Source organism: Lolium rigidum, chromosome 7 (genome assembly GCF_022539505.1).
Source record: "Lolium rigidum isolate FL_2022 chromosome 7, APGP_CSIRO_Lrig_0.1, whole genome shotgun sequence".
Taxonomy (NCBI): Eukaryota; Viridiplantae; Streptophyta; class Magnoliopsida; order Poales; family Poaceae; genus Lolium; species Lolium rigidum.
The window spans coordinates 272191963-272205377 of NC_061514.1; the positions used below are offsets into that span (position 1 = coordinate 272191963).

At 42.0% G+C, this 13415-nt stretch overlaps 1 long non-coding RNA gene across 2 annotated transcripts; it reads right to left on the minus strand.

The window, feature by feature from the left end:
• Positions 1 to 202: 202 nt before the first annotated feature.
• Positions 203 to 4963, minus strand: LOC124676369. Of its 2 annotated transcripts, none has more exons than XR_006993589.1 (6): positions 4869 to 4963; positions 4711 to 4769; positions 4368 to 4420; positions 3683 to 3846; positions 3091 to 3222; positions 203 to 584 (listed from the first exon to the last, which is right to left on the minus strand). It is a non-coding gene; the product is annotated as an uncharacterized LOC124676369 (long non-coding RNA). The 2 variants fall into 2 exon arrangements; XR_006993590.1 differs by having other exon boundaries at positions 1794 to 3222.
• Positions 4964 to 13415: the final 8452 nt, after the last annotated feature.

Sequence of the window (13415 nt, forward strand, 5' to 3'; positions counted from 1 at the left end):
TGGCTTAACTGGAAGAACTTGCGTAAAATCACCTCCAAGAACAACAGCTTTAGCACCAAAAGGCAAAAGTGCTCAGGAAGGATCACAGATTACTGAAGAGAAAACAATAAAACAAAGAAGTTGCATACTACTTTTTATGGCACATATATATTAGAGAACCAGATAAAATGCATATGCTAGCGAGCATTGAGACATGGAAACATTTCTGTAACCTATGGTTATCGCTTCCACACACAAAATCCCATGATAAGCTTTACAGTATGAAGATCAAAGCAAATTCATAGAACCACTGTTAGATAGATTACATATGCAAGCCAAGCATTGGCAAGCAGACTTGTATCTCTACCCGTGAGGGCAGTGCACATCATCAAATGACTTTGCGTTATACGCGTACAGAAAGAAGTTTTCAGGCACCGGCACAGCCTCATTGACCTTTGTGCTCTGACAAATTCTAATCTTATAGAGGTGGTCTGCTGTCCTGTATTTGGGCCGGGCAGCAACAATCATGAATGACTTGAGCCTGTAGATCAACCCTTCTTCAGTTTCTCTTTGAACTGGTCCACTGGATTGACCGGCAAGGAACCCTGCAGTATCAACTTAGCCTAAGTGTACATCTCATGTAAACATCTAATAGATCTTTTAAGAATTAGCTTCATTATAAGCTAGAACTTACTGTTGGCTGGATCGTGTTGCTAAAAAAAAAGTTGCATACATGTTGAGCTGATTGCATGCATTTTATGCACAGGAGATAATGGTCCAACCAAGGATGTAAATGTTCAATTAGCAAGAAATGGTGCGATATACTGAATGGTCAAGCCAGTTGAGCGCACTGCAGGAAAAAGTAAAGAAAGCACTAGCAGGTAACTAATTGCACTAATTCGAGCAAATGGATGAGTTCACATGATATGTACTACTAATTAAATGAGTTCACGCAATATGTACTGTCATGTTTTTTGTGATATCATTGACAAATAATTAGATGATTATATTGTTATTGGCCTCATTATCTAAAGGATGAGTAAACATTGGCAAATATTTAGACGATAAGGCCAGGCTAACTGACAAAACCTAATATAACCGGCTGATTAAACTCAACCACAGAAGCAAAAAACAAAAAACATATGCAAACGTTAGGTTATGTTATTGATATAAGAAAGTGGTCTGCACCACAAGCTAAATAGATATGCTAGCAGGTGATAATACCATCCAGGTGTACAACAACTTGTTTGTAAGTATAATTTTTTGTTCTAAAGACAGAAGAGTAGACAGATTGTTTTCATTTCCTAACTTGGCTATGGGTATGGACAAAAAACCTTTGGTATGTTATGAGTTTATGACCAAAAATATAGAGCATCAGAGTCCCATGCAAGGCGTAGCTGAACAAGCTTGAGCACCACAATGTTTCACACTCAAAGATAACGAGGGAAGACAACACTTTTCCATTACCACCTTTCAAAGCTTAGTTCCTACCCAACATGGAGGGACAAGCACCAGCCGGCTTTCCACCGAAAACTGGCACCCATCACACGCATCAATACAAACTTATGGACAAGGTGAAAAAAGTATCTTGCATGTCTTGGATTATGCAAAATTTCTATATTAATTTTGATTTTGCAGAATATAGTCAGCCATTTATTTTCCAATTTTACTTCTATTTTCACCAAAAGCTAGCGTAGACTTTTAAATAACTTATGGACCTGTGTTCCAGGCTGATGTGTTGGGCTGAAAACAGGTGCATTTGAAGAATGGCCATAGGGAACACCCAATCATAATAGGAAGACAAGAAGCCTTACCGGTGGGTATCAAGAGAGGAGAAACCAAATAATGGGCACCGAGAGACCAGAGAGAAGCCTTATCTACAAGTGAAGGTCACACATTTAAAGCTAACAGCCTCGCTAGAGAACACCATCTTGCTGTAGAATAAAGAGGAATGACTCGGTGGCAGTAGGCAGTGGCAAATGGAGAGCCGCAGGAGAAAAAAAGAATGGAGGGCAAACAATCTACATAGCTACTCAAGCAGATGCTAATCGGTGCATCAACGCCTGGTATGTTGTTCGTCACTGAGTATTTATTATAAGACAATATATTTAAAGCTATTCTCTAGTGCATTCTTGTCTTCAAAGTAGATGGAATTTGGAAAGAAAGATACATTAACTCCTTTTTGTTCTAGCAAGGCTCCGGTGGTTTCGTGTTGTTTTTTATCCATATCAGCTACTGTCACTAACTAAGCCCTTTATTCTTCACGTCCACTAAGGTTGGTACATTGAAGGAAACTAAGAGTGAAAGTTATAGTAACCAGACGATATATCAGGTCAAATGATTCTAAATTTTCAGTGCTACTGAATTATAAGTTGAGGCAAGTATTGCCAATTCAAATGCCCAAAACGGAGCAACCAGACGATATACCGATGCTTTATTGTTCCATAATGAAATACATAAATTTTCTTAATATATCTATTTAGAAAACACATTTCAAAACATACGGCTGATTGTAGAAGAAAAGAGAATCCTCCATCAAAAATGTGATCTAATTGCATGCAACTCATAGGCACCAGCACTACATATTGGATGGATGGAATTAAAAGAGTTATACACATCTAGAGCGGTCTCGGTATGAATTTTCTTGTAGAAAATTCTACATCTTACTCTATTGTACTTAGAAACTCACAAACCATCTTCAACAAACTATTACTTAAAGTTCCAACAAATTATTACCATGGTGCACAACCATTAAGTGCAGTACATCCAGAGAAATGAATAACTATGGATGCTTATATACAAAACAATCCTAAATTCAACAACTACAATGCATATGAGCAGGGAGCATAGCAGCACACCCAATAGGAATGGTATGCCAGCTGACAGTAGGATGCAACCAGCTCCAACAAATGAATAAAGGAATAGCAGACATCGGGAAGCAAAATCAGCAAAAACTAAATTACCCCTTCTAGAGTCTCTTCCCTGCATAACCAGACTATAGGGCAAATAACACCTCCCATGTGAGACTGAGTTGGGTACATCCTGTCCTAAGTAAATTAAAGGATTGGAGGGACAACATCAGAAGCAAGCACGAGGAGGAGGTCTTGATACCTTGGTACATGCCAAACACTTCTCAGCTGCTAGGGCCTAGGCGCTTGAACGACGACCGCGGTGGACATCACCTTGTCCTCTTCGTCGATTCCGATGGCTTATGCCGATCAAACATGTGTCACACACAAGAGCCTATGCAAAATAAAAATAAAAATAGCTTCTCAGGTCCAAATACATGCCTAAAAAACAGCAAAACATCATCACATAGATCAAATATCAAATATCTTAATAGAAACCATTTCTTAGGACATTTCTCCAACCATATTTGCATGAAGATTATGGATCTTTATTAAGAATGCAAAGATACTGGCCAACTGCTTCTATATACTAACAGGATAAAACATGAGCAGGAGAGCCTCCTTATGAGCCTATAGAAAACCATCTGATCTAATATAATCAGAGAATGCAATCCGTAAAACTTATGAATCCAAGGTTGTGGGCATTGATCCTAAGCCATATAAGAAAAATTGAAGTCAAATTACCAACAGAGGTTACAGTATGTCGGTGTATCTTTACACCACAAGTACAAAACAGAAAACGTGTAGCTAGGGAGAGATGTAGGGTGAGGAGGCAAGATAAGGATTTCGTATACCTGGGGCTGCACGAGAGCCTCCTTTTGAACGCCGGAGAGCAGAGAGTAGCAGAACGAGTGCCTCGCAAGATCCTCCTTGCAGCCCGCACTCCACCTGCTGTGAGGATGATGGTGATGGCCCGCTCGTCCTCCACCTCCACGCCCTTTGTATGCCGCCTCCTTCTCTGGTGCGTGAAGACAAGGAATGTAAAATAAAATCACATAGTAATTCTAAAACACCATTGCTGCCAAGTAAAGTGCATGACTGAGTAATGAAAAACTATATGCAAAAAGAGGGTCTGATTACCATGCACAAATTTTAAAAAATAAATCTGTTTTCCCATTTAAATACAAACATGAACGTAGTACCACTGCCAAATAAAATATGGATATTTTTGTGTCCTACCTAACAGTATTACAATAAATATGTCTGCATAAAGCCATGAACTAATCTAACTGGATCCCACGCTGCAAACGAAGTACATACAAAATGTTGTACACACCAAAAAGGAAAATAGTTTAAAGTTGAGTGTTCCTATAAATGCTTTCAAACCTAAAAGTATGATATAACTGCAGTTTGTATTTCTCAAAGTATATGATTTGATGATATCCAAATATGGGTTCCAAATTGGTAAGAACAACGAATGCCTGACCTAAACTGCCAGATGCACCCACACAAACACATAATGGAAAGCGGAAGGTTTACCTTGATGCAAAAGTTAAAATTTTCATATAAGAAACGTCCAGGTTTAGAAAAATCTGAAAAAAAAATTTGTAAGAAATGGAATAAACCTAGCAAACTTAAATCTGGAAAACGATAAAGTCAAACAATACACCTGTAATATATTAGCAGAAATTACATCTACGTAAACTGTAAGTTGGAACAGCAATCAGCCCGCGAAAAACTCGAAATTGGGTACAGACCATGATAAAGACTAAATGATGTTTCAGGAATAATCAATGTTATAATGGTTAACCAGTGGCCCAAATAAGTTTCAGAGCAATTACTGGACACACAGAAATGCCTTGCAGTTACCTAGATATCATACCTTCTTTTTAAACAAACCACCAACAATACAAAATAAAGTCAGGCTTCTCCTTTTTTCACCTGCTCAATATACATAGAACAATATAAACAGGGCAATATAGATGGGAAAGGGGCAACACTAGTGTAAATTTGAGCAGCGGAAAAGATTGAATCTATCACCTTCGCTTTAGGCAAGGTGGTGTGGAGTGAGAACATGACGTCTGAAAGAGCAGTTGCGACCATCCGACGCGGAAATCCCAGCAAAGCCACAACCTTCAAAGACGAAACACAGAGCCATTATAAATCACGTCAGGCAGAGAAGCCATTGGAAGCCATTATAGGAATACAGCCAGATCCAGGAAGAGGAATACAGGCAGGTAATCTAAAAGAGAAGGGGAAAAACCCAGCCAGATCCAGGAAGAGGAATACACGGTCCTCTGCCTCCAGAAACACGGGCAGTAATCCAACCAGAAAGATGCCAAATTTTCATGGGAAAGATTGTCAGATCTAACTAACTAAGCTAATTCATTGGTTAAACATCTACCGGCAACGAAGCGGAAGAATCCAAGAGCCGAAAAAATCCACCAGATCCGGGAAAAGGAGGACACGGGCCTCTTCCTACAGAATACAGATATAAGGCCATGAATCGAACCAGGAAGACGACAAGTTTTCATGGAAAAGGCATCGATCGGCACGAAACGGAAGAATCCAAAGCAGACGAATCGAAAGGGAAGGAAGGAAGAGATGTCAGTTTGTCTCTCGTGAGGACGGTCAAGGAAAAAAGCATGGCCAAAAAAAGAAGGAGAGGCGAAAACAAGCCTGGCGAATAAACTCCCTGAATCCGTGATCGCAACAAAATAAACTCCCGGTGGTGAAGCAATAGCTTACCTCAACCGAACCCGCGATAGAGGGCCGCCATGGCGCAGCACCGGCCACCGCCGATGGCGCGGATCGCGTGGTAGGCACGGATGCGGGCGATCTACAGGCGGACGCTTCCGAACGGGCGAGACGAGGAAGAGAGGACGGCAAGGGCGAAGCGGAAACGGTGAGAGGAAAGTGAGACGGACGGCTCCAGAAGAAAGGCTGTAGGCCAGCAATATACGGCCATTGGACACTCGAACAGTGGAAGCTCCCTGTGTGGGCTAATGGCGAGTCGACAACGAACCTGAACGCGCCCACGACCAAGACGGCGAGACATGAAATCCCCAAGCTACCCTGCCGAGCGAAGATATTATCCATAACCGCAGCTCACACACAAGACTCACCCAAATTCCACCTAGCCGACCGACAGGGCGGGACGTCCTCTATCCGGTCCCAGCCACAGACACGCGGGTAGGAACGCACCGTTCCATACCTTGATCTAGAGAGGGGAGCGAATGGCAGGACGCCCACGCAGCGCACATGCCCACCACGTCCACTTGCTCCGCGTCTGTATTCACGTGTGACTCGTCCAAATCCCACTCCAGCCAACCGACGAGTGGGCCAGTGCGACCTTAGGCCCCGCGTGCAGCAACAGGCGGGTAGGACAGCGCCATTCCATGGCTTGATCTAGCGAGGGAGACTTACCACGCGCGTTGCCAGCATTGACCGGACGCACCAGTGGCACAAAATTGACGGCCAAGATCCTCCAGTAAGCCCGATCTAACGGTCAGTAAACTGAAATCACCCTAAGACCCCCATGGGGTGGCATCAATTATACCTTTAGATGCAAGAGAAGCCCTAAAGGTGTAGGAACAACAAGAATTTGTGTATTTATGCAGTACATGGAGAATGGCCAGAACTTCAATGTCATGGTACAAGCTTCAGCCACAAGAAACTTTTGTTCTCCAAGCCGAAGATGATGCAATGCTCCTCGCAACAAAGCTAGTTGAATTACTTAACATAAACATACCAACTCTACCGACGAACAACCAGATCCTTGCGAAAGCGATGGCGAGTAGGAAACTGGATAACCCTCGACTGCATTGGAATGCAAGGATAACTTTTGCAGAGATCCTCAACTCCATTTTGAAGACACATTCGTAGGTGTTCCACATCAAAAGAGATTTAAATGGTGTCGCCCACAACTGTGCTCATCAGGTTCTTAGGCAATCCCTAGATGAGCATATATTTAGATGGGCGCCTTTTTTTGAAAGAAATAGCTCGTATAAGCCGGTCATCATTCTCCCCCTCAAGTCCTCAACCCCTCTGGTGCTCTCTCCACGGGAGTAGCCGGACAATGAACGACGTCAGAGTTAGGGTTGTGCATAGTTGTAGTAGATGTAGTAGATTTATGGTGTTTTGGTTGTTTGCTGGTGTTCGGAGTTATGTCGGGAGGTACTTCTAGATCTTTTGGCTGGGATCTAGAGCTGGCTGGTGGTTCCCTTCTTCGATGCGATGCTTCGATGGTCGGAGCATATGCGACAAGGAGGCGTGTGATACGTCTCCGACGTATCGATAATTTCTTATGTTCTATGCCATATTATTGATGATACCTACATGTTTTATGCACACTTTATGTCATATTCGTGCATTTTCTGGAACTAACCTATTAACAAGATGCCGAAGTGCCGGTTCTCGTTTTCTGCTGTTTTTGGTTTCGGAAATCCTAGTAACGAAATATTCTCGGAATTGGACGAAACGAAGACCCAGGGGCCTATTTTGCCACGAACCTTCCAGAAGACCGAAGAGCATACGAAGTGGGGCCACGAGGTGGCGACACCACAAGGCGACGCGGCCTAGGAGGGGCCCGCGCCGCCCTATGGTGTGGGCCCCTCGTCAGGCCCCCGACTCTGCCCTTCCGCCTACTTAAAGCCTCCGTCGCGAATCCCCTGATGCGAAAAACCACGATACGGAAAACCTTGCGAGACGCCGCCGCCGCCGATCCCATCTCGGGGGATTCCGGAGATCTCCTCCGGCACCCTGCCGAGAGGGGATTCATCTCCCGGAGGACTCTACACCGCCATGGTCGCCTCCGGAGTGATGAGTGAGTAGTTCACCCTCGGACTATGGGTCCATAGCGGTAGCTAGATGGTTGTCTTCTCCTCATTGTGCTTCATTGTTGGATCTTGTGAGCTGCCTAACATGATCAAGATCATCTATCTGTAATACTCTATGTTGTGTTTATCGGGATCCGATGGATAGAGAATACCATGTCATGTTAATTATCAAGTTATTACATATGTGTTGTTTATGATCTTGCATGCTCTCCGTTACTAGTAGAGGCTGCGGCCAAGTTTTTGCTTTTAACTCCAAGAGAGAGTATTTATGCTCGATAGTGGGTTCATGCACGCATTGACACCGGGACGGTGACGAGAAAGTTCTAAGGTTGTGTTGTGCTTGTTGCCACTAGGGATAAAACATTGGCGCTATGTCCGAGGGATGTAGTTGTTGATTACATTACGCACCATACTTAATGCAATTGTCTGTTGCTTTGCAACTTAATGCCGGAAGGGGTTCGGACGATAACCCGAAGGTGGACTTTTTAGGCATAGATGCGGTTGGATGGCGGTCTATGTACTTTGTCGTAATGCCCAATTAAATCTCACTATACTTATCATGTCATGTATGTGCATTGTTATGCCCTCTCTATTTGTCGATTGCTCGACTGTAATTTGTTCACCCAACATGCTTTTATCTTATGGGAGAGACACCTCTAGTGAACTGTGGACCCCGGTCCATTCTTTTAATACTGAAATACAAATCTCGTTGCAATACTTGTTTTACTCGTTTTCTCTCGCAAACAATCATCTTCCACACAATACGGTTAATCCTTTGTTACGGCAAGCCGGTGAGATTGACAACCTCACTCGTTTCGTTGGGGCAAAGTACTTTGGTTGTGTTGTGCGAGTTCCACGTTGGCGCCGGAATCTCCGGTGTTGCGCCGCACTACATCCCGCCGCCATCAACCTTCAACGTGCTTCTTGACTCCCTACTTGGTTCGATTAAACCTTGGTTTCTTACTGAGGGAAACTTGCTACTGTGCGCATCACACCTTCCTCTTGGGGTTCCCAACGGACGTGTCAACTACACGCATCAAGCAAATTTCTGGCGCCGTTGCCGGGGAACGAAGAAAAGTTACACCAAAAAGATTTCTAACTCCCACGTCAACTACACGCCAGCAACTAAATTTCTGGCGCCGTTGCCGGGGAGATCAAGACACGCTGCAAGGGGAGTCTCCACTTCCCAATCTCTTTACTTTGTTTTTGTCTTGCTTTATTTTATTTACTACTTTGTTTGCTGCATCATATCAAAACACAAAAAAATTAGTTGCTAGCTTTACTTTATTTACTGTCTTGTTTGCCATATCAAAAACACAAAAAAATTAGTTTACTTGCATTTACTTTATCTAGTTTGCTATATTTACTATTGCTAAAATGGCCAACCCTGAAAATACTAAGTTGTGTGACTTCACTAGCACAAATAATAATGATTTCTTATGCACACCTATTGCTCCACCTCGCTACTACAAGCAGAATTCTTTGAAATTAAACCTCGCTTTACTTAATCTTGTCATGAGAGAGCAATTTTACTGGTGTTAGTTCCGATGATGCTTGCTGCCCATCTCAATAATTTTGTTGAACTATGTGAAATGCAAAAATATAAAGATGTAGATGGTGACATTATAAAATTAAAATTGTTCCCTTTCTCATTAAGAGGAAGAGCTAAAGATTGGTTGCTATCTCTCGCCTAAGAATAGTATTGATTCCTGGACTAAATGCAAGGATGCTTTTATTGGTAGATATTATCCCCCTGCTAAAATTATATCTTTGAGGAGTAGCATAATGAATTTTAAACAATTAGATAATGAACATGTTGCTCAAGCTTGGGAAAGAATGAAATCTCCGGTTAAAAATTGCCCAACCCATGGACCGACTACTTGGATGATCATCCAAACCTTCTATGCAGGACTAAATTTTTCTTCGCGGAATTTATTGGATTCAGTTCTGCTGGAGGTACCTTTATGTCCATCACTCTTGGTGAAGCAACAAAGATCCTTGATAATATGATGGTTAATTACTCTGAATGGCACACGGAAAGAGCTCCACAAGGTAAGAAGGTAAATTTCGTTGAAGAATCCTCTTCCTTGAATGATAAGGTTGATGCTATTATGTCTATGCTTGCGAATGATAGGACTAATGTTGATCCTAATAATGTTCCATTAGCTTCATTGGTTGCCCAAGAAGAACATGTTGATGTAAACTTCATTAAAAATAATAATTTCAACAACAATGCTTATCGGAACAATTCTAGTAATAACTATAGGCCATATCCTTATAATAATGGTAAAGGTTATGCTAATTCTTATGGGAATTCTTACAACAATAATAGGAATACACCCCCTGGACTTGAAGCTATGCTTAAAGAATTTATTAGTACACAAACTGCTTTTAACAAATCTGTTGACGAAAAGCTCAATAAAATTGATATTCTTGTTTCTAGAGTTGATAGTCTTGCCTCTGATGTTGATCTTTTGAAATCGAAAGTTATGCCTAATAGGGATATTGAAAATAAAATTGTTACTACAGCAAATGCCATCCAAGTTAGAATTAATGAGAATATAAGATTAATGGCTGAACTGCGTGCTAGGTGGGATAGAGAAGAAAATAAAAAACTAGCTAAAGAGGAAAATGTAGCTAAAGTTTGGACTATTACCACCACTAGAAATGCTAATGATTCATATGTTGCTGCACCTCCTACTATCAATGGTAAAATAATTGGTGTTGGCAATGCTTCTACTCCTAGTGCAAAGCGCGCAAAATTACCTGAAACTGCTGAAACTGCTTGTGATAAAACTGCTGAAATTTTTTCCAACCTTGGGGATGATAATCCAATTGCTTTAGATTGTAATGATTTAGATTTCGATGATTGCCACATCTCTGAAGTTATAAAGTTCTTGCAAAAACTTTCTAAGAGTCCCAATGCTAGCGCTGTAAACTTGGCTTTCACAAAACATATTACAAATGCTCTCATAAAAGCTAGAGAAGAGAAACTAAAACTTGAAACTTCTATTCCTAGAAAGTTAGAGGATGGTTGGGAGCCCATCATTAAAATGAGGGTCAAAGATTTTGATTGTAATGCTTTATGTGATCTTGGTGCATGTATTTCTGTTATGCCTAAAAAAGTCTATGATATGCTTGACTTGCCACCATTGAAAAATTGTTATCTGGATGTTAACCTCGCTGATAATGCTAAAAAGAAACCTTTGGGGAGAGTTGACAATGTTCATATTATGGTTAACAATAACCTTGTCCCCGTTGATTTTGTTGTCTTGGATATTGAATGCAATGCATCTTGCCCCATTATATTGGGAAGACCTTTTCTTCGAACCGTTGGTGCTACTATTGATATGAAGGAAGGTAATATTAAATATCAATTTCCTCTCAAGAAAGGTATGGAACACTTCCCTAGAAAGAGAATGAAGGTACCTTATGATTCTATTATTAGAACAAATTATGATGTTGATGCTTCATCTCTCGATGTTACTTGATATACACTTTTCGCGCCTAGCTGAAAGGCGTTAAAGAAAAGCGCTTATGGGAGACAACCCATGTTTTTACTACAGTATTTTTTATTTTATATTTGCGTCTTGGAAGTTGTTTACTACCGTAGCAACCTCTCCTTATCTTAGTTTTGAGTTTTTTTGTGCCAAGTAAAGTCTTTGATAGTAAAGTAAGTACTAGATTTGGATTACTGCGTAGCTTCAGATTTCTTTGCTGTCACGAATCTGGGTCTACCTCCCCGTAGGTAGCTCGTGAAAATTAAGACAATTTACGTGCATGATCCTCAGATATGTACGCAACTTTAATTAAATTTAAGCATTTTCGTTTGAGCAAGTCTGGTGGCCTAATAAAATCCATCTTTACGGACTGTTCTGTTTTGACAGATTCTGTCTTTTATTTCGCATTGCCTCTTTTGCTATGTTGGATGAATTTCTTTGATCCATTAATGTCCAGTAGCTTTATGCAATGTCCAGAAGTGTTAAGAATGATTGTGTCACCTCCGAACATGTGAATTTTTATTATGCACTAACCCTCTAATGAGTTGTTTCGAGTTTGGTGTGGAGGAAGTTTTCAAGGATCAAGAGAGGAGTATGATGCAATATGATCAAGGAGAGTGAAAGCTCTAAGCTTGGGATGCCCCGGTGGTTCACCCCTGCATATTATAATAAGACTCAAGCGTCTAAGCTTGGGGATGCCCAAGGCATCCCCTTCTTCATCGACAACATTATCAGGTTCCTCCCCGAAACTATATTTTTATTCCGTCACATCTTATGTACTTTGCTTGGAGCGTCGGTTTGTTTTTGTTTTTGTTTTGTTTGAATAAAATGGATCCTAGCATTCACTTTACGGGAGAGAGACACGCTCCGCTGTAGCATATGGATGATGACCCACAAGTATAGGGGGTGTATCGTAGTATCTTCGATAAGTAAGAATGTCGATCCCAACGAGGAGCAGAAGGTGTTGACAAGCAGTTTCGATGAAGGTTTCACTGTAAATGCTCACGTAAAAATATTCGGGGGTTTTGATGTAACAGATAAATAAAGTACGAGTAAGTAAAATGCGAGAGAAATAATTGCAGCGAGTGGCCCAATCCTTTTTAGCACAAAGGACAAGCCGGTTTGTTTACTTATAATGATCAAACGTTCTCGAGGACACATGGGATTTTAGTCTAGTGCTTTCGCTACATACAGCTCGATTAATCTTCATTGTTTTGATAAGTGTTGTGTGGGTGAACCTATGCTAATGTACCGCCCTTCCTAGGACTAATACATACTTGTGATTATACCCCTTGCAAGCATCCGCAACTACAAGAAAGTAATTAAGATAAATCTAACCACGACCTTAAACTCGAGATCTTGCGATCCCTCCTGCATCGATATACCAACGGGGGTTTAGGTTTCTATCACTCCGGCAACCCCGCAATTGGCAAATGAGTACAAGATGCATTCCCCTAGGCCCATAAATGGTGAAGTGTCGTGTAGTCGACGTTCACACGACACCACTAGAAGAATAACACCACAACTTAAATATCATAACATTGAATATTACTCAACCATAGTTCACTACTAACAATTAGACTTCACCCATGTCCTCAAGAACTAAACGAACTACTCACGAGACATCATATGGAACATGATCAGAGGTGATATGATGATGAATAACAATCTGAACATAGACCTTGGTTCAATGGTTTCACTCAATAGCATAAACAACAAGTAGAAATCGATATCGGGAGAGTTTCCCCTATCAAACAATCAAGATCAAACCAAAATTGCTACAGCGGTGACGATGTCCAGCGGTGGAGATGGCGGTGATGATGGTGGAGATGATGATGATGGTGATGGAGATGATGTCCAGCTCGATGGCGGTGACGATGTCGTCGATTTCCCCTCCGGAGGGGAATTTCCCGGCGGATTCCTCGCCCGCCGGAGAGCTCTTTTCTCTCTGGTGTTCTCCGCCCCGCAGAGGCGGCCGTAATCCTTCGTGAGGATTCCTCTCGTGGCTTAGGTCTTCGGGACGAAGGGTTTCGCGAAGAAAAGGAGGCGAAAGAGGCCGAGGGGCCCCACACCACATGGTGGCGCGGCCAGGCCATGGGCCGCGCCACCCTATGGTGTGGGCCCACCCCGGGTCCACCTGGCTCCCCTTCCGGCTTCCTCCGTCATCCGGAAAAATAGGATTTTTGGTAAAACTTCCTTCCACAGCTTGATCTTCCGAAATATCGCATCCCGACGGTGCTTTTTCCAGC